Below are 21,974 nucleotides of genomic sequence, written 5' to 3'. Positions count from 1 at the left end.
TCCAATAAAATGATATCTTTCACTAAATAAGGACCAAAACTGCTCACAGTGTTCCAGATGAGGTCTCACCAGCACCTTATGCAGTTGCAGTAAGACTTATTGACTCTTATACTCTAACCCCCTTGAAATAAGGGCCAACATTCCATTAGCCTTCCTAATTACCTGTTGCCCCTGTTGGCTAGCTTTCTGTCTCTCATGCACACGTTCCCCCAAGTCCCTTAGTGTTGCAGCTTTTCTCCATGTAAATAAAACTCTGTTCTTTTGTTCTCCCTTCCAGAATGAACTGAAAAATTGAAGTAAATGATTACCTTCTGATGTTCTCTGAGCCCAAACCAAATGGGTAAGGTCCTTCCCGAGAAGGACACATGAAATTGACTTGATGTTGTCAAGAAGGCGTGATTAACAAGAAATAGAATTAGAACTCAAATGTCTTTTGAGATGAATGCTCAGCTGTTAGATGAATGATAAATGTTTGAATCTGCTATTCAGGTTTTCTCCTCGAGTTCAAGCCCAGGAATGTTGGTATGACTCAAAGAGATTGGGAAACAACGCAGACAAATAAATATAACTGGCAGATATTTTATTATGCGATTTAAACCAGTATTGCTCCCTGTACTTTGAGACAGCAGTCTGGAATATCTCGAGCTGTGGGTGACTGCACATACCCTGTCCCTGAGGCTGCTTATTCCTTATTTTGAAGAAAGGCTGTTTTGCTGTAATGTACTGTAACACTCCTTCCACACCAAGTGAGTTAACAGTACAGCTCTCCAGTGTGGTGAATACAACCTGTGGCATGGTGGCTCAGTGGTTAACACTTCGGCCTCACAGCACCAGGGACCCGGGTTCAATTCCTACCTCAGGCGACTGTTTACATGTTCTCTCTGTGTCTGCATGGATTTGCTCTGGTTTCCTCCCACAATCCAAAGATGGGCAGTCAGGTGAATTGGCCATGCTAAATTGCCCCTTGTGTTAGGTGCATTAGTCAGTGGTAAATATAGGATAGGGGAATGGGTCTGGGTGGGTTTCTTTTCAGAGGGATGATGTGGACTTGTCGGGCCAAAGGGCCTGCTTCAATACTATAGAAAATCGAATCTAAAACCTCCCTCTTCACGTGTTCTTTCTAGACTGCTGCCTTCGCTATTACTAATTTAAGAGTCATGATCTAAACGACTCTCATTACACCACACAAAAAAATCAGAGGAAGATCTGTACAGGTCCATTTTACTCCCAAAAATCAAAAGAATGCTGATTCAGGTTAGTATTACTCCGAGAAATAAGAGGGAGACTTAGAGAGGTCAATATAGTAATTGTAATGGGGTCAGCCAAGTGGACATCATAGAATATGAGTTCCCTGATTGGGGCTGTTAACCCAGTCCAATCAGGGAGCTCTGCCTGATAGATACAAACAGGAAGGTCAGAGGTTCTGTTCACTCTGAGAGCTGGCTCTGAGGGAACTGGATCAGTGTCAAGGTCCTCCACATGCAAATAAAGGGTGACTTAGTGACAGGATACTGGCCTGTGTGGAGTTATTTCAGTCAGTACTGGCCACTAGAAATCAGAGGAAGGCTTGGACAGGTCAGTGTCATTTGCAGAAAATGGACGAAGACTGAGATGGGTCAGTACTCCTTCAAAAAATTAGAGGACAGATGGAGGGAGAGGGAGGCTGCTGCTGCTGTATACTCAGGTTTCCTCAATTAATCAAACCCCTTTCAAAAGTGTTGCTCAATGAAACTCTGCAACCATTGTTTTAATCTGAAATCACGAGAAACGCAGGGCTTTAGTGGACTCATCCTGATTACATTGGTGCAGCAAATACCCATCAGTGACAAAGCATGCTGTCAGCATACTTAATATTTTGAGGTTGACTCAAACACTTTTTCAGCAGCAAATAATCTGGCATTTTGTTGTCAAAACGAGTTGTGTTTGCTTTCATGGCATTTCAAGATTTGAATAGTGGTTCTACAGTGCCAATGTAAACAGTCTCGAGAAATTCTTGGCCCGAACATTAGGACTTTTACAGTGTGTCGCTGTACAGGGGCTGTGTAGAACAGAGCCCTTAAAAATAGTGAGTGCTGAGAGCAGTCCAGCGTGAGTAGCGCCAGATTTCTTTTCCCAATTCAGTTTCATTCCAATGACCCACTGTGCGCTGTTTTATATCCTGAGCAACAGAGCCTTGCTAACTGCGGCATTGGCTGAATACTTGCAAGCTATTCGTCTTAAACAAGGCTGCTACTAGCTGCTATTGCTAAGTTAGCAGCTGGTTCCTTTTTTTAACACAATAAAAAGTAACAGTGAAATAACAGGAAAATCATTTTTGGAAAATCGATTCATTTAAACATTGAGTATTCTCTTGATATTTCAAGATTATTTTTCAATGCTTTTTCAAAACAGGGAAGTGTTTCAACTTTTTTTAACTTATTCACAGGATGGTACCAGCTAAGCCAATATTTATTGCCCATCCCTAATTGCCCAGAAGGCAGTTAAGAGTCAATCACATTGCTGTGGATCTGGAGTCACATGTAGGCCAGACCAGGTAAGAGTGGCTGATTTCTTCCCTAAAGGGAACTGGTGAACCAAATGAGTTTTCCTGATAATCAACAATGGATTCATGATCGTTGCAAGACTCTTAATTCCAGATTTTTATTGAATTCAAGATCCACCATCTGTCATAGCAGGATTTGAACCTGGGTCCCCAGAACATTACCTGGGCTCTGGATTAACAGGCCAGCCTTGGCCTTATTGAGTAGCTAATGTCTCTCCACACTCTCTCCAACAAAATTTTTATATTAAAGAATTTTGCATCTAAAATCACCCTTCATAAAGGCTCCAGATATTTTTAACTAATCTACTCAGATGTCTTATGACATACTCTGCAGCAACATGTGATTTGATCCCAGGCCTTCTGGTTCAGAGAAAGGGATACGACCACCTTACCACAAGACTCTTCACAATTATAGCTCCATCTCCGAGCTATTGAATCTGGAAGTGCGTTGCTGCTTCAAACAAAGAAGAAATTATCTTTGTATGGTCAATCTTTTATTGACCTCAGGACATTGTGATGCATATTACAGTCAATGGAATGCTGTCAAAATGCAGTCATTTTGCAGTTTAGATAAATATAGCAGCTAATGTGCACATGGTAGGCTCCCACAAACAGCAATGAGAGAAATTACTGGACAGGTTGCTTTATATCTGAAAAACAGGACTAAAATGTTGGAAAAACTCAGGCTGATTGGCGGTATTTGTGGAGAGTGAAAGGGATTCAATGTTTCAGGTAGTGGCATCCTGTCAAAATGCAGTATTTCATACAACACATAGTGTGGAAGCAGGACATTCGGCCCATTGAGTCCACACTGACCCTCAGAAGAGGATTCGACCCAGAGCCATCCCCCTACCCTATCCCTGCATTTCCAATGGCTAATCCACCGAGCCTACACATTCCTGGACACTCTGGGCAATTTAGCATGGCCAATCCACCTGACCTGCACATCTTTGGACTGTTGGAGGAAACCAGAGAACCCGAAGGAAACGCATGCCAACATGGGAGAATGTGCAAACTCCATACCAACATGACTTGGAGGTGCCGGTGTTGGACTGGGGTGTACAAAGTTAAAAATCAGACTACACCAGATTATAGTCCAACAGGTATATCTGGAAGCACTGTCTTTTGGAGTGCTGCTCCTTCATCAGGTTGTTGTGAGTGCTTCCAGATAAACCTGTTGGACTATAACCTGGTGTAGTCTGATTTTTAACTTTGTACACACAGACAGTCACCCAAGGGTGGAATCGAACCTGGCCGATGTGAGGCAGCAGTGTTAACTACTGAGCCGCTGTCTTGCCTTCAGGACATGTGTCAGATCATCTTTGCGCTTCCAATAGTGTCAGTGGATCGGTTAAACCCAGCTAAAAGAGCTAACAATTCTTCTTCTATAAGTTATGCAAGAAAACTTTCAAGTAGAGGTCGAGTATTTCTTTGTGCTGCTACTTTACTTCAGCGATGCTAGGTAGAATCGATAATTGACAATGAGCCTTATTCTGTACAAAGTGTGACACATCAGATGCCATAACACAAAACTAATCAAACAGTTCCTGTGAAATTCTAAGGTGAACAGCCACTTGCTGTCATTTTCAGAAGCATTGTCAATAAAGGACAGCTTTACATTTCAAATGTTAGCTGTTGTTTGTGATATGGAAGTGTATTACATTCTTTGCTGTGCAATATTTTATTTTTAAAAATGTACAATCACTCAGTAAAGGTGCTGAGATTTGCCCATACCCCTCTTACTGTATTGGGCACACACATTCCGCCAGTTCCTCAGCAGTGAAACCAGGAAGTTGTTTGCCAAATGAATGTTGCAGACAAACCTCTCTTCAGTCATTTTAATGTGGCCCACATCAACAGCCAGGTACAACACCTTCTTCACCAGGAACGTGGTGGTTGCGCTGACTTTATCTACTTTGGTTAGCATTGTTTCCAGTGTTCGTTGGGAAGGAAAGGAAGTTACAAGGCTTATTCAGATCAGGACCCAGAATGTGAAGAACCTGCTTAATGAGGGATCCTGGGGTAAGGAAGGTATCAGACTTCTTTCCCAGCTCCTTGACCATCTCCTTATTTTTGTTCAACTTCTTCATCGACGTCCATGTGAGGGAGATCAGCAGCCTTTGCTTCATTGCAGCCAGTCCCCAAGCAGGCACCTGGAGATGTTTGGCTGAGGCACACTCTTTAATCTGACAGTTCCAGAGAGATGGTTGTTGTTTTGAGGGTCATATTTCGTCTGACTGATCTGCAGCTCCAGGAAATTGTGAGGATTCTATTGGGATCCTTGAGAAGGATGTTTTGGACAGCTTTGTGCAGGGTCTCACATTTGCTGCTCATTCTGTCAGTGACTCAGGATCAAACCTATCCCACGAGGAATAGATGGACAGATGGACAGTTAAAGTTGCTTGGTTGCTTACCCTGTGTAAAACTGATGGAGATGTGTTCCATTTTTCATTTGCTCTAATGGACAGGGAATTATGACTGTTTGTGTGTGTGTGTGTGTGTATTGTATGTATCTGTCCGCGTGTGTGTGGCATGTGTGCATGTCCGTGTGTGTGTCCGTCCACGTGTGTGTGTCCGTGTCCATGTGTGACTGTGTGTCCATGTGTGTGAGTCCGTGTGTGTGTGTATCCTTGTGAGAGTGTGTCCCCGTGTCTGTATGTATGTGTCCATGTGTGTGTGTGTCCATGCGTGTGTGTCCACGTTTGTGTGTCCATGTGTGTGTGTGTTCATGTGTGTGCATGTGTGTGTGTCCATGTGAGAGTTTGTGTCCGCATGTGCGTGTTCTTGTACGCGTATCTGTGTGTGTGTCTGTCTGTCTGTGTGTAAGAGTGTGTGCCCGTGTGTTCATATCCATTTGTGTGTGTGTCCGTGTGCGTGTGTGCATGTCCATGTATGTGTCCATGTGTTGTGTCTGTGTGTGTGTGTTTGTGTATGCGTGGCCGTGTGTGTGTGTGTGTATGTGTGTGTGTGTGTGTGTGTGTCCATGTGTGTGTGTGTCTGTGTGTGTGTGTGTGTGTGTGTGTGTGTGTGTGTGTGTCTGTGTGTCTGTGTGCACGTGTCCATGTGTGCATTTCCACGTGTGTGTGTCCGTGTGCGCATGTGCCTGCGTGTGCATGTCCATATGCGTGTGTGTGTGTCTATGTGTGAGTGAGTGTCCACGTGTGTGTGTCCGTGTGCATGTGTCTGTGTATGCGTTCCATATATATGTGTGTGTCTGTGTGTGTGTGTATGTGTGCGTGTGAGAGAGAATCTGTGTGTGTCCATGTGTGAATGTGTGTTCATGTGTGTGTGTCTGTGTGTGTGTCCATGTGTGATTATATACGTGTGTGCGTGTCTGTGTGTGCGTGCGCGCGTCCGCGTATGAGTGTCCATGTATGTGCGTGTCAATGTGTGTGCGTCTGTGTGTGTGTGAGACCATGTGTGCATGTCCATGTATGTATCCGTGTATATGTGTGTCCATGTGTGTGTGTGTGTGTGTGTGTGTATTGTATGTATCTGTCCGTGTGTGTGTGGCATGTGTGCATGTCCTTGTGTGTGTGTGTCCACGTATGTGTGTCCGTGTCCATGTGTGACTGTGTGTCCATGTGTGTGAGTCCATGTGTGTGTGTATCCTTGTGAGAGTGTGTCCCCGTGTCTGTATGTGTGTGTCCATGTGTGTGTGTCCACATTTGTGTGTCCATGTGTGTGTGTGTTCATGTGTGTGCATGTGTGTGTGTCCATGTGAGAGTGTGTGTCCGCATGTGCGTGTTCTTGTATGTGTATCTGTGTGTCTGTCTGTCTGTCTGTGTGTAAGAGTGTGTGCCCGTGTGTTCATATCCATTTGTGTGTGTGTCCGTGTGCGTGTGTGCATGTCCATGTATGTGTCCATGTGTGTGTGTCTGTGTGTGCATGTTTGTGTAAGCGTGGCCGTGTGTGTGTGTGTGTGTGTGTGTGTGTGTGTGTGTGTCCATGTGTGTGTGTGTCTGTGTGTGTGTGTGTGTGTGTGTGTGTGTGTGTGTGTGTCTGTTTGCACGTGTCCATGTGTGCATTTCCATGTGTGTTTGTGTCCGTGTGCGCGTGTGCCTGCGTGTGCGTGTCCACATGCGTGTGTGTGTGCCTATGTGTGAGTGAGTGCCCACGTGTGCATGTTCATGTGTGGGTGTCCGTGTGCATGTGTCTGTGTATGCGTTCCATATATATGTGTGTGTCTGTGTGTGTGTGTATGTGTGTGTGTGTATGTGTGTGTGTGAGAGAGAATCTGTGTGTGTCCATGTGTGAATGTGTGTGAATGTGTGTGTGCCCATGTGTGAGTATATACGTGTGTGCGTGTCTGTGTGTGTGTGCGCGTGCGCGTCCGCGTATGAGTGTCCATGTGTGTGCGTCTGTGTGTGTGTGAGACCGTGTGTGCATGTCCATGTATGTATCCGTGTATATGTGTGCCCATGTATGTGTGTGTGTATGTGTGTGTGTGTGTGTGTGTGTGTGTGTGTGTATGTATGACCCAAAGCTGGCTGCTTTTTTTATGGGATGGAGAGGGCCAGAAACGAATCTCAGGGCCCTACAAGGAAAACTGGAAAACATGGGAGATGGCTTCAGTCTATCTTTCCACCCAAAGGATGTCTGTGGGTGACCTAAGCGCAACATATGTTATAACTCCCCCTTACAACTTCTGAAGGTTCTTGTGATTGAGATCATTGCCATATTGTACAAGGGCATATTAGGTGAAAAAAATGTCAAGGGTGCCTGTTAGCATCAATTATTGTAGCCCCACGCTTGACTGAATCAAATTACACAACTTGCTGCCAAATCTCATGACTGCAGTGTTTCCAAATTCAGGGGACTGCAGAATTATCACAAGGGCTTTCCTGGGCACTTTCTATAATTATGTCAGGAAGCCAAGGCATAAATCCTGCAGCTTTCACTGACGTTCCAGCAGGTGATCAGGAGAACTTATGGTGAACCTTCTGAAGACTTGGATAAGGGTGTAGTCATGGTGTAAATAATGATAGTATGAGAGTTTGGTGCTGAATTATCCTGCCTTTTGAAAATAATAACAGGCAGCTAGAATCATAGAATCCCTATCGTGTGGAAACAGGCCCTTCGACTCAAAAGGTCCACACTGACTGTCTGAGGAGTAACCCACTTAGACCCATTCCCCTAGTCTCTTAACCCCTGACCAATGCACATAACCTATGCATCCCTGAACACTATGGGAAATTTAGCATGGCCAATTCACCTGACCTGCACATCTTTGGACTGTGGGAGGAAACCGGAGCACCCGGAGGAAACCCACACAGACACGGGGAGAATGTGCAAACTCCACACAGTCACCTGAGGCTGGAATCAAATCAGGGTTCCTGGCGCTGTGAGGCAGCAGTGCTAACCACTGAGCCACCATGCCGTCCCTAAACTAAGCTGGACATGAGGCAATGCAGAATTGAAATTTAAAGCCAAAAAACTTGAGGAATCATTACTTGGCTGAGGGAACTACGAGGTCAAAAGGGAAATCTGCACCCAAGATGGAATAACCTCCCACAGGGCATTGTGGGTCTAGCTACTGCACATGGACTGCAGTGGTTCAAGAAGGCAGCTCACTACCACCTTCTCAAGGGCAGGTAGGGATGGGCAATAAATACTGGCCCAGCCAATGAGACCCAAGCCCCACAAGTTGAAAAAATAAAAGAGATGGCCTCGGCTTGTTGGATAGTGGATCTTGGGATTTATTTGCATTAAATCAGAGAGTTGCATTGGGACATGGATTTGTTTGCTGATTGGGTGTTCAGGGTAATCAATCAGGTCTAAGAGTGAGCCGGCCCCCATAGTACTGCCCCATATGTTGGCAGGATGAGTTCACTCTGTTTCTTTCTCCACAGGCCTGCTGAGTTTTTTCAGCGATTTCAGTTTCGATTTCAGTTTTCCAGCATCCACAGTATTTTGCTTTTAGTGTCATTGTTGCTGTCACAGGATCGGATTAGCCTGCTGGGTTTGCATAAACATGAGCTTGCTTTTCTGTCAGTGGTTATTTTTGTAAGGACCACTAACCACTGGGAACCCAGAAAAACTGAGCAGAACATGCACATGGAAGCTTTATTCAACTTACACTGAATTTGGTGTTGATTGGCAGGAGAGTATCCTCTGGATGCCCAAAACTTGTTTCAGGTGTTGATCGATGCTGGTGAATATTACACTGGGAAGTAAAAGGAAGAGAATTGACTTATGGATTTTATTAATGGGCATGATTCATACACAATGACTCAGTGGCTGTGGGACAGCTCGCTTTACAGTCACGAGGTGATTATTCACCCAGAAATCATAGCATCCCGACAGTGTGGAAGGAGCCCATTCAGCCCCTCGAGTCCGCACTGACCCTCTGAAGAGTATCGCAACCAGACACACACCCCTCCCGTATTCCTATAACCTTGCATTTCCCATGGCTAACCCACCTATGTTGCACATTCCTGGACACTATGGGGCAATTTAACATGGCCAATTCACCCAACCTGCATATCCTTGGACTGTGGGAGGAAACCAGAGCACCCAAGGAATGCATACAGACACGGGGAAAATGTGCAAATTCCACACAGTCGCCCGAGGGTGGGATCGAACCCGGCTCCAGGCCTTGTAAGGCAGCAGTGCTAACCCGTGCTAATGGCTCAGTCACCCTCTTTGTAAATATTCTGGTTTTCCATTCTCAGCTAAAAGGCCATATCGTCATACTGCGTGATTAACACTTTTGTTTACACGAATCCATATCAACTCAGCATTTTTAGTGCAGACTTCATAACAAATGAAGTCTTTACCGACACTGAGAGAGTAAACAGATATTCATGTAAAAGATAAGCTGGATCTGTTGGAAGGTTAGAACTACACCCGATTATGTTTGGTGACGACAACAATACATCCTTGCAGAGGAGCCTTGGAGATTTGAGCTGTCGAGTTGACATTCTCCAGATATCACCTGTTCCAATAGATTCTGTAATAAAAAAGAAAATCTGTCTTAACTGCAAAATGAAAATGAAATGGATTCTTTCTGAAGGCCTTGATTACAGATACTCCAAGTACCCTGAACAGTTCGAGGTCACTGGTTTTCCAATAGGGTAGAACCATCGTACCTTTGGTTACCCGAGTGCTAATTTTGTGACCAAAAGAAGCAAATATGATAATTTTAAAATTTAATTGATTTGTTGCCAAAATGGGTGGAAGGGAAAATTCTGGTGAGTGGTTCAACTTTTTTCAACATCCAATACACACAGTGGCTCAGCGGTTAGCACTGCTGTCTCACAGCACCACGGCTCAATTTCCATGGACTGTCTGTGTGGAGTTTGTACATTTTCCCCATGTCTGCGTGGGTTTCTTCTGAGTGCTCCCACAATCCAAAGATGTACAGGTCAGGTGAATTGCTAAATTGCCCATAGTGTTAGGTGTATCACTCAGGGGTAAATATCGAGTAGGGGAATGGGTCTGGGTGAGTTACTCTTTGGAGGGTCGGTGTGGACTTTTTGGGCCAAATGGTCTGTTTCCATACTGTAGGGAATCTAATCTAAGAATTACAGCCTTTTTCAATAGCATTGCAAAAGTAATAATACGATTTAACATTGTCAAAACGATGAGCGCAATTTTGAGACAAATGCGAGTTGTCTTACCACACTGTGCTTGGTTATTCATCAGGAATGACTGAATGATGATAGTAGTCCTTAGCTTCACATACCGTCCATGTTCCATTTGGTTAATCTGAACAGGGAACAGCCAAAACAGTGTAACAGTGATCGGAGGGCACAGCCTAGACTCAAGACAACAAAATTCAAAACCAAACTTCACAAACAATACTTCAGTGAGTCAGTGACCATTCAATGAAACTCAATCCCTAAGGAGTCAGCAACGAGTTTGCTATTAATTCACTCTGATGCGAATTAGGTCGCCATCTATTAAAGATTGCGCTTTGGGATGGAATAAACGAGTGTTCTGCAACATGATGTGGCAATGGCAAGTGCTCAGGAAGCTCCCAATGTTCTCCAGCTCTGGACTTTTCCTCACCTTGTGTTTAGGTCTCTGATAAACACATTGGTGCACTTGGGTCACTGGGATTAATCAACACCTCTGCCATTGTTGTATCATGCGACTACCAAAGTGGTAAAATTAAGATGGACATTATATTTTCTCCTGATGAAGGGCTTTTGCCTGAAACGTTGATACTTGTGCTCCTTAGATGCTGCCTAACCTGCTGTGCCTTTCCAGCACCACACACTCAACTCTAATCTCCAGCATTGGCAGTCTTCACTTTCACCCATTAGATTTTCTTAATCAATACTTTGTTGGTTCCTATAGATGCTGAAAACATAAAGGTCAGTTTGGTATTTTTTACTAAAACTGAGCAGGTTCAAAGATGAACATGAGAGTTCCCCCCTCCATTGACCCATTGTGGTGTTGGAGACCAGAGTGGCCCAAATAAGGTATGGCTTATTTTTAGTCACTCCTGGGGTCTGGGTGCTGTTGGTTGGCCAACATTTATTGCCCACCCCTTGTATGGGCATGTTTGGTCACTATGCTTTTCAGGAGAAAATGAGGACTGCAGATACTGGAGGTCAGAGTCAAGAAATATGGCGCTGGAAAAGCACAGCAGGTCAGGCAGCATCTGAGGAACAGGAGAGTCAACGTTTCAGGCATATGCCCTTCACCATGACAATGCTGTTCACTAAACTGCAGCTCATAGTGAAGGTTAATGCAAACTTACTCTTAAGGAGCAACAAAGTACAAGCCCTGCTCAGTCTAGTGTGGGACAGGAGTATCTAGATGTGCCCTTGCAATGCCAAGACATACAACGTGATGGATGAAATACTGGAAAATGGAATTAGAGTAGATAGGAACAGATACGATGGGTTAAAGTGCCTTTTTCTGTCTTGTTGACCTCTACGTCTATGCTCTATGGATGACTTCCTGGTCTAAGAAGTGTTTTTGGTTAACACAATATAGTTTATTGCACGTTAGTAATTAGTTACAGATTACATCGATATGATAGACAGTGTTACAGAGAGGTCAAGATGTTAGATCGCACTCCTTTGAGATTTGCAGCCATTCTGCCTGCAATTCCATCCAGTGGGTGCTGCTTAAGGCATTCCTCAGTATTAACCCTTGCAGACCCGAATGCAACACAGCAGAGATCTCTGTTGTGCCCCTGGCCGATAGTCATTCCGCAACCAGTATCTGTAAAGCAAGCCTTTTGGTTATTTATCTTGTTACTAACTTGTGGGAGCTCACTGTATGAAAAATGGCTGCTGCATTTCCAAAGTTACATCAGCAACTGTTCTTCATAAGTAGTTCGCTGGCTGTGAAGCACATTGGGGTGAATAAGGGGTTTCCAGAGAAAGTGGTAGAGGCATCACAATTTAAACATTTAAAAGGCATTTGGACAGATACGTGAATAGGAAAGATTCAAAGGGATATGGGCCAAATGCAGGCAAATGGGGCTAGTTTTGTTTAGGAAACTGGTTGGCAAGGACGAGTTGGGCCGCAGTGCCTCTTTCTGTATTATATGCCTCGATGACTCTAAGGGCTAGAATTTGGTAGAGGTGGCAGTTTCCTGAACTCAGGCCTAAGAAGCAAAGGGAGTCCTATTTCAGGATGGTGATCGGTACCACTGAGGGCAATGTTGAAGCTGCGGGAGTGGACATTGGCACCTGCTGTTGACAAAATGGCATGGAAATGGAAAGGCATTGGGCACATTACCTGATGTTTGCCCTTGCTAACTGTTCCATCTCCAAATCTCTCCCCAGATATTTACAGAATCATATAGCCGTACAGCACAGCAACAGACCCTTTGTTCCAACTCGTCCGGTTTCCCAAACAAACCTAGTCCCATTTTCCTGCACTTGGCCACATCCCTGTCCAAATGTCTTTGAAATGTTGTAACTGTACCTGCATCTACCACTTCCTCAGGCAGTTCATTTCATGTATGCATTACCCTCTGCACGAAAATGCGCCCCTCAGATCCCTTTGAAATCTTTCCCCTCTCACTTTAAACCTATTCCCTTGGGTTTTGGACTCCCCTACCTTGGGGAAAAAGACCATTGTTTATTTATCTTACCTATGTCCCTCGTGATCTCATAAACCTCTGTCAAGGATTTTATAGCAGCGCATTTAGAAAGTAGTGGCAGGAGCAGACAGAGTCAGCGTGGTTGTATGAAGGGGAAATCATGCTTGACAAATCTATTGGAATTCGATGAAGATGTAACCAGTAGAGGTGACAGGGGGAGCCATTCGATGTGGTATATGTGGACTTTCAGAAAGCGTTTCATGAAGTCCTACATAATAGATTATTGTGCAAGATTAAAGATTATAGGTTTGGGGGAAGTATATTGAAATGGATAGGAAATTGGCTGGCAGAGAGGAAACAAAGAGTAGGAACTAAAGAGTCCTTTTCAAACTGGCAGGCAGTAAATCGTGGGGCGCCACAGGGAACAGTGCTGGGACCCCAACCATTCACAAGTTATCTTCATGATTTGGATGAGGGAACAAAATGAAACATCTCAAAGTTTGCAGATGACACCAGGTTGGATGGGAGGGTGAACTGTGATGAGATCCTTCAGCGTGATCTGGACTGTTTGGGTGAATGGGCAAATCTTTGGCAGATGCAGGATAATTTGGATAAACGTGAGGTGATTCACTTTGAAAGCAAAGACAAGAAGGCAGATCACCACTTGCATGGCTGTAAATTGGGAGAGGGGGGTGTGCAGCAGGACCTGGGTGTCCTTGTACACCAGTTGCTGAAGGTAAGCATGCAGGTGCAAGCAGGCAGTATTTAAAGGCACATGCTATGTTGGCCTTCACTGTGAGAGGTTTCCAGGGCCTTGGTGAGGCCACACCTGGAATATTGTGTGCAGCTATGGTCTCCTTTTCTGAGGAAGAATGCTCTTGTTCTCGAGGGAGTGCAGCGAAGGTTACCCAGGCTGATTCCAGGGATGGCGGGACTGACACATGAGGAGAGATTGACTAGATTAGGATTGTTTCTGCTGGAGTTCAGAAAGATGAGGGGGGATGGCATAGAGATTTATAGAATTCTAACAGGACTACACAGGGTAGATGCAGGGAGGATGTTCCCAATGGTGGGTCTGGTCATAGTCTGAGGATTTGTTGTAGACCATTTAGGTTGGAGATGGGGAGACATTTCTTCACTTAAAGAGCGGGGAGCCTGTGGAATTCATAACCGCAGGAAGTAGTTGATGCCAAAACATTGAATATATTCAAGAGGCGGCTAGATATAGCACTTGGGGTGAACGAGATCAAAGATTATGAGGAGAAAGCAGGGTTAGGCTATTGAGTTGAACGATCAGCCACGGTTATAATGAACAGTGGAGCAGGCTCAAAGGGCCGAATGGCCTCCTCCTCCTCCGATCTTTTATGTTGCTATGTTTCTATTAGGTCACCCTTTAACCTTCTACACTCCAGGGAAAAGAGTCCTAGCCTATCCAGCCTCTTCTTATAAAGCAAATCTTCTAGCCCTGATCACATCATTGTAAATCTTTTCTGCCTCTTTTCCAACTGAATAATATCCTTCCTGTATCAGGGCAACTAGAACTATACACAATACTCCAAAAGTGGCCTTACCAACGTCCTGTACAACTCAACTCTCAAACGCAATACTCTGACCAATTCAGGCAAACATGCCAAATGCCTTCTTCACTACCCTGTCTACCTGTGATGCCACATTGAAGGAACTATGGACCTGAATGCCTGGTTTTCCTGTGTGACATCACTCTCCAGGTCCTTATCATTAACTGTGTAATTCCTGCCCTGGTTTGTCTCAGCAAAATCCCTGACCTCGCATTTATTTAACTGCATCTGCCACTTCTCGGCCTATTGGCCAAGCTGATCAAGATTCCATCGCACTCTTAGATAACCTTCATCACTGTCCATTACACCACCAACTTTAGTATCATCTGCACAACTACTAACCATGCTTCCTATATTTTCATCCAAATCTACTGTCTTCAGCAAGAAGGTTGTGGTGAATTAATATTATTTTTTCACAATAACTGTTGGTCCTTAATCGCTTCAGCTTTTCGGTTTAGGAAAATCTTTGAAGGGTTTGTAAATCTTGCAAATTCCATCATTCAATTTGGAAGCTGTAACACTCCTCATGAGCAAGGCAGCATTTGTACAAAAGTCTTAACAGCTGTTACACATAGTCTTTTCATTATCATCCCAAGAGCAATGCTAACGTGTATTAATAAGGTGCCTCTCTCATGTCAGATATCTTGAAGTATTTGCTGCTGGCTTGTACCAGCTATCTGCACTGTTTATATGCCCTTCAAAGATAGTGAAACCCGAGAATGGAGATCTTCATAATTAATCTGAGTTTGTTTTTTCAAATAATCGCATTGCCACAAATTGCGTTAATTCAGACATCCTTTATCTATAACACCACTTTCAAGTTGTCAAACCTTTAAAAATGACACTTTGGCTGACAATAAAACTTGAAAATGTGAATGATTATCTTGAGGCCCATACCATTTATATGAATGACATATTTTGAACATGTCTGCTACTAATTTAACAGCAAAATTCAACATATATTAGATTTTTAAAGAAGTATTTTAGACACCATTTTCTTTGAAAATTATGTCATGGGCTAATTCTTTTTAATTGTTTTTGAGTTTGTGAGCTTGTTTCTTATGATTATCATGAACAGGAATTGGTCACTTGGTCATGCAGCTAAGGAAAGAAAGATTTGCATTTATATAGTGACTTTCACAACTTCAGGCCTCCTTTAAAGCCACTTGAGGGTTTTTTAAAAATTTTGAAATACAGTCACAATTGTAAAATAAGAAATACATAAACCAAGTTACCTCACAACAAGGTCTGACAAACACAAAATAAGCAGAAAATAACCTGTTTTAGATAATGGGCTAGGGATAGACACTGGCCAGGACTATTCACTGATTTCAAAAGGGTCTCACAGGATAATTTGCATCTTTAGTTTTAGATCTCTCAAAGAAATGGCAGCTCCAACTGTGTAGCACTCCATCAGTGTTGCACTTCTTATATATGTTGAAGGCTAATCTCTGAAATGGGCACTTCCCATGCCTTGGCAGACATCTTTCTCAAAAGGCGACCATTGATGAGGAGACCCAATAGCTAGACTATTTCAGCCTTCTACAAACTATGGTCATGAGTGTTTGAAAATAAAGACCCCCACAACACAACTGAAGTCTTGGTGTACAGATTAATTGTTGTCATCACATTCCTGTACTGCAGCAAGATCTCAATTGTGTTTGAGTGACACAGATAAAACAGACAGAAATTCCACCAGCCTCTGCTTCGATCATTGGGAGATCCATTGAACACAGGATGATGTCCTTCTTAATACCACCTCCTCAAACATTCAGGTAAAATGCCCATAAAGCCACTTCGTTGGACTGAATACTATCTTCAGATAGCCAAAGATGTTCTCCCCACCACCACCAGATTCTGTTTTCCCAACTCTCAAATGGCTAATATTCCAGGAGAGAACAATATAAATGCTTCAAAGACATTGTAAAGGTGTCCTTGTAGTACAGCACCTCAATGACTGGTACTCCAATTGCTCAGAAAGGCAACATCTTGTCTAACAATGATCAGTCATTGGGTTCCCACACAATCACAATGAGGCAGGGGCAGAGGGTGGGAAAGGAAAGAAAAGGAAGCAGATTATGCACACTGGATCCCAGTGCCTTATGGGATGTCTCATCTCATCTGCTATGGATCATTGGCCACAGGCCCATTGAAGCTCCCAATCCTGATTAGATATGCTCCTTGAGAGGAAGGACAACTGTCAATGAGGAAGATTGTATGATCTTCTGGGGATCACTGCCTATTTGCAGGTCTGACCCAACATCCACCATGGGGTAGGGCAAGGTTGTGAAGCTACCCCCAGCTGGAATGGGGATTGAACCTCCACCCCACCCCTGCTGTTGGCACAGATCTCATCCACACCAGCTGTCCAGCCAACTAAGTCCTCTCATGGGGTCTGATTTATTACTGTAACACCCATGTCATAGTCAGAATCACTGGATACTGATGCTCCAATTTCTTTCTAATACACAGCTGACAAGGAATCTCTCTCACGGCCCAAGAGGGAAATTATGGGACCTTGCTGTTTCTCTTGTTTCTGGGTCTTAAATTTCACACTTACACACCCCACATCCTTACCCTTGAGCTCAATCATGTTTAATTTTTTTTGTATTGACTTCAATTATTCTTAACCTGAATGTAATATATCTAAAATGTTAATTGATTTTAATATTACACTAATTTTGATCAATTTTTAACTATCACCAAGTCACGTGGGACTTCAAATATTAACTCTGTTTCGGTCTCTGCAGATGCCATCTGACCTGCTGAATTTCTCCAGTGTTTTCTACGTTTTGTTTGGATGACCAGGACCACAGCATTTTGGTTTCATTTAACTTTCGGTTGTTTTGCATAGAGGTTATGGAATTCTGTTATGACCCTGGGACCCATTTTATTTTAATCCTAGACAAAGAAGGATGAATTGGCTCCATGTCACAATCATAGAATCCCAATAGTGGGGAATCAGGCCATTCAGCCCATCAAGTTCACACCAACCCACTGAAGAGCATCCCACCCAGATCCAACCCCCTCAGCTATCTCTGTAACCCTGCATTTCCCATGACTAATCCACCTCGACTGCACATCCCCCTGGACACTATGAGCAATTTTGCATGGCCAATTCATCTAACTTGCACGTCTTTTGGCTGTGGGAGGAAACCAACACAGGCACAAGGAGAATGTGCAAACTTCACACAGTCAGTCACCTGACGCTGGAATCGAACCAGGGTTCCTGGTGCTGTGAGTGCTAACTGCTGAGTCACCATGCCACCTAATCATTCATTGGCTGGTCACAACAAAGTTAATTTAAGAAAGATCCATTCCCTCATTCCCTTGTTTATGCTTCAGAAGGAATTAATTTATTGAGGCCTTTGTGAGATAAAGAAAAATGATGTGTATTAGCTACAAAAATGCTCGAAAAATTAAAGGTGACACTGTATGAATCTATGACTGCTCTGGTTTCCTCCCACAGTCCAAAGTTGTACAGGCCATACTAAATTGCCCATTGTGTTCAGGTTAAATGCATGAGTCAGGGGTTGACTATTCTGCTCCTCAGATGTTGCCTGACCAGCTGTGCTTTTCCAGCACCATAGTTTTCAACTCTGACCTCCAGGATTTGCAGTCCTTACTTTCTCCTGATTTCGGTAATGACTGATTTTGGCAGTTGAGTAGTGTCTAATGATTCATGATTCTGCAGTTAGAGTCATAGAGTTAGAGAAATGTACAGCACGGAAGCAGATCCTTTAGTCCATCTCATCCATGCTGACCTGATATCCTAACCTAATCTAGTCCCATTTCCCAGGACTTGGCCCATATCCCTCTAAACCTATCCTGGGTGGGAAATTTGCTGGTGCTATTCAGGTGGGTTTAAACCAGCTCAGCAGGGGGATAGGAACAGGAGGTGTGGCTGCAGTGCACAGGAGGATGAGAGTAGGAAGGACAGGGACTGGATTTCGGGGTCACAGGAATGTGCTGGCAGACAGCGAAGTGGTTGAAGTGTGTCTACTTCAACGCCAGAAGTATCCGAAATAAGGGAGGTGAGCTTGCAGCAGGGATAGGTACCTGGGACTTCAATGTCGTGGCCATTTCGGAGACATGGATAGAGCAGGGTGAGGAATGGATGTTACAGGTTCCAGGGTTTAGATCTTTCATTAAAAACAGGCAAGGCGGTAAAAGAGGGGGAGGTGTGGCCTTGTTAGTCAAAGATAGTATAACGGTGGCTGACAGAGCTTTTGATGAGGACTCGTCTATTGAGGTAGTGTGGGCTAAGGGCAGAAACAGGAGAGGAGAGGTCACACTTTTTGGAGATTTTATAGGTCTCCACAGAGTTTCAGGGAGGTGGAAGAGAGGATTAGCAACATTATCCTGGGTACGAGTGGAAGAAACAGCGTGGTCATTATGGGGGACTTTAACTTACCCAACATTGATTAGAAATGTTATAACTCTAGTACGTAGGATGGGTCAGTTTTTGTCCGATGTGCACAGGAGGGTTTCCTGACACAGTGTTTCGAAGGATCGACCAGAGGGGAGGCCAGACTGGATCTGGTGCTTGGTAATGAACCTGGCCAGGTCTTTGATTTAATTGTAGGTGAGCACTTTGGAGAAAGTGACCATAATTCAGTTACATTTAGCTTAGCGATGGAAAGGGATAGGTACATGCTGCAGGTCTAGAGTTACCGATGGGGCAAGGGCAATTATAATGCGATTAGGCAAGAATTAGGATGCATAGAATGGGGTAGCAAAATGCAGGGGATGCAGACAATGGAAATGTGGAGCTGGTTGAAGGAACAGATATTGCGTGTCCTTGATAGGTAGGTCCCTGTCAGGCAGGGAGGAAGCGATAAGGTAAGGGGACCGTGAGTTACTACAGAAATTGCATCTCTTGTTACAAAGAAGAAGGAGGCTTATGTGTTGATGAGGCAAGATGGTTCAGATGAGGCGATGGAGAGTTACAGATCAGCTAGGAAGGATTTAAAGAGAGAGTTAAGAAGAGCAAAGAGAGGACACGATCAGTCTTCAGCAAATAGAATAAAGGAGAACCCTAAAGCTTTCTATAGTATGTGAGAAATAGAAGAATGACTCGGGTATAAATAGGGCCAGTCAAAGACAGAAGTGGGAAGTTGAGTGTGGACCCTGTAGAGATCAGAGAGGTGCTAAATGAACATTTCTCATCGGTGTTCACTCAGGAAAAGGAGAATATTGTAGAGGAGAAGAATAAAGTACGAGTTATTAGACTGGAAAGGGTTGAGGTTAGTTACGCACAGGTGTTATCAATTCTAGAAGGAGTGAAAGTAGACAAGTCCCCTGAGCCGGATGGGATTTATCTGAGGATTCTCTGGGAAGCTAGGGAGGAGATAGCAGAGCCTTTGGCTTTGATATTTGAGTCGTCATTGTCTACGGGTTTAGTACCTAAGGACTGGAGGATTGCAAATATTGTGCCCTTGTTCAAGAAGGGCAACAGAGATGACTCAGGTAATTATAGACCAGTGAGCCTTCCTTCTGTTGTAGGAAAGGTTTTGGAAAGGATTATAAGAGATAAGATTTATAATCATTTAGCAAGCAACAATTTGATTTCAGATAGTCAACATGGTTTCGTCAAGGGCAGGTCATGTCTCACAAACCTCCTTGAGCTTTTTAAGAAGATGACCAAACATGTAGATGAGGGTAGGGCAGTTGATGTGATATACATGGACTTCAATAAAGCCTTTGATAAGGTTGATGGAAGGTTGATTGTAGATTCCTCAGGTACCCAACATGTAGATACCCAAGATGAGCAAAACCAATGTAGTGTACAAAATCCCATGCAAGGACTGCACAAAACACTACATCGGACAAACAGGAAGACAGCTAATGATCCGTATCCATGAACACCAACTAGCCATGAAACGACATGACCAGCTATCCTTAGTAGCCACACACACAGATGACAAGCAACATGAATTCGACTGGGACAACACTACCATTATAGGGCAAGCCAAACAGAGAACAGCCAGGGAATTCCTAGAGGCATGGCACTCATTCACAGACTCTATCAACAAGCACATCGACCTGGACCCAATATATTGGCCACTACAGTGGACAGCTGGAACTGACAACCGGAAGCGGCAGAGACAGGCCACTATAAATGCCGGAGGAAACAGCACAGAAGCGCTTCACAGGAGGCTCCCAAGCACTGAGGATGTCAGACAGGGGACAGGGGATGAAACGTCTGCAACACAAATTCCCAGCTCGGCGAACAGAACCACAACAACGAGCATCCGAGCTACAAATCTTCTCCCAAACTTTGAAGAGAGTGGTAAGGGCGTGGAATGCCCTACCTGCTAAGGTAGTCAACTCAGCCACATTAGGGAGATTTAAACAATCCTTAGATAAGCTCATGGATGATTTTGGGATATTGTAGGGGGACGAGCTGAGAATAGTTCACGGGTTGGCGCAACATTGAGGGCTGAAGGGCCTGCTCTGCGCTGTATTGTTCTATGTTCTATGTTCTAAACCCTTCCTATTCAAATACCCATCCAGATGCCTTTTAAATGTTGTAACTGTACCAGCCTCCACCACATCCTCTGGCAGCTCATTCCATACATTTACCACCCTCTGTGTGAAAAGGTTGCCCCTTAGGTCCCTTTTAAATCTTTTCCCTCTCGCCGTAAACCTATGCCCTCTAGTTTTGCACTTCCCCCATCCCAGGGAAAAGACCTTGTCTATTTACCCTATCTGTGCCCCTCATGATTTCATAAACCTCTATAAGATCACCCTTCAGCCTTTGACACTCCAGAGAAACAACACCAGCCTATTCAGCCTCTCCCTATGGCTCAAACCCTCCAGCTCTAGCAACATCCTTGTAAAGCTTTTCTGAGCCCTTTCAAATTTCACAATATCCTATAGCAGGGAGATTGGAATTGCACACAATATTCCAAAGGTGGCCTAGCTGAATGGAGTTTGCCAAGGTGACCTCAACAATGGCTGTGCTGCCTTGTGTTCATCAATCAGAGAGACTTGAAGTTCCTTGACACTATTCAGGTGTAACATTCCATGATTCCTCTTGGGAAACAATATTGACCACACAGGGACTTTAGATAGTCACTGAACTTACATCTTCTGCCATCTTTTAACTTATTTTATTTTAAACAAACATATGTTATACTTCAAAGTTCAATATTTGCATAAGTAATTCACTATTATGATCCATGACAATATGTTGCCTTCATTTCCTTTCCTTTGAAGTCAGCTTATATTGGAACTCCGCCTCCTTGACATTTGCTGCTGATTATTTTAATTTATATCTTTTACAATGGACTCTTACAGTCTTTTCAGTGATCGATTGTTAAACTAAATTTAGAGTTGAGGCCCTGGGTGTTTTTCCTCATTAATTGATCTAACAGCCTCCGGTAAGATGTTAAGTGAAGAAAATAAATGCTGACACCACTCTGCTTTCAAAGACTAGATGATCCGTCAGGTCATCCAGAAAGGTGACCTTGGGGAAGATGGCAGATCCATCGATTGTCATTCTTCAGGAACTAGAGCACTCATTGGCTGTATTGACTATTAATCCGGATGCACCAGATTGGCTGCTTTGGACACTGAGCACCCAGATTGACAGGCTGCTTGGCCAGTGAGCTGGGCTTCCCAAGAGGAGGTTGATCATCATCACGGTATGCTCCGCCCTCTCCCGGGCCTGGTACTGTGGGGTCATGACAGTTTTTAAGCCTTACAATTGGGTCAAGTTGTGAAAAGGTTCAGGACAGAAAGGCTTAAGGGAACAGGTGAAAGATAACAAACCAGTTTTCTGATACACACTGGTAGTGGAGAATACAAATGGAGAAAATAAATCCAGTCATACCTTATCTGC

General features: G+C 43.9%; 2 long non-coding RNA genes and 1 pseudogene across 2 annotated transcripts in view; 1 reads left to right on the top strand and 2 right to left on the bottom strand.

The window, feature by feature from the left end:
* Positions 1 to 1,069: 1,069 nt before the first annotated feature.
* On the top strand, positions 1,070 to 15,639 carry LOC140466633 (uncharacterized). Its single transcript, XR_011955238.1, has 3 exons — positions 1,070 to 1,254; positions 2,426 to 2,533; positions 15,501 to 15,639. It is a non-coding gene; the product is annotated as an uncharacterized lncRNA (long non-coding RNA).
* Positions 4,248 to 4,876, bottom strand: LOC140466632 (large ribosomal subunit protein uL1-like; annotated as a pseudogene).
* The window catches only part of LOC140466634 (uncharacterized), a 28,056-nt gene continuing 14,975 nt past the window's right edge, over positions 8,894 to 21,974 (bottom strand). The window contains exons 2-3 of the long non-coding RNA XR_011955239.1: positions 10,165 to 10,252; positions 8,894 to 9,494 (exon numbers count right to left, since the gene is read on the bottom strand). This is a non-coding gene — a long non-coding RNA (uncharacterized lncRNA). The remainder of the gene's footprint in view (positions 9,495 to 10,164; positions 10,253 to 21,974) is intronic.

This window comes from Chiloscyllium punctatum, chromosome 44, assembly GCF_047496795.1.
Source record: "Chiloscyllium punctatum isolate Juve2018m chromosome 44, sChiPun1.3, whole genome shotgun sequence".
NCBI lineage: Eukaryota > Metazoa > Chordata > Chondrichthyes > Orectolobiformes > Hemiscylliidae > Chiloscyllium > Chiloscyllium punctatum.
The sequence above is the reverse complement of the archived record's forward strand: the minus strand, read 5'-3'. Positions and strand labels throughout refer to the sequence as shown.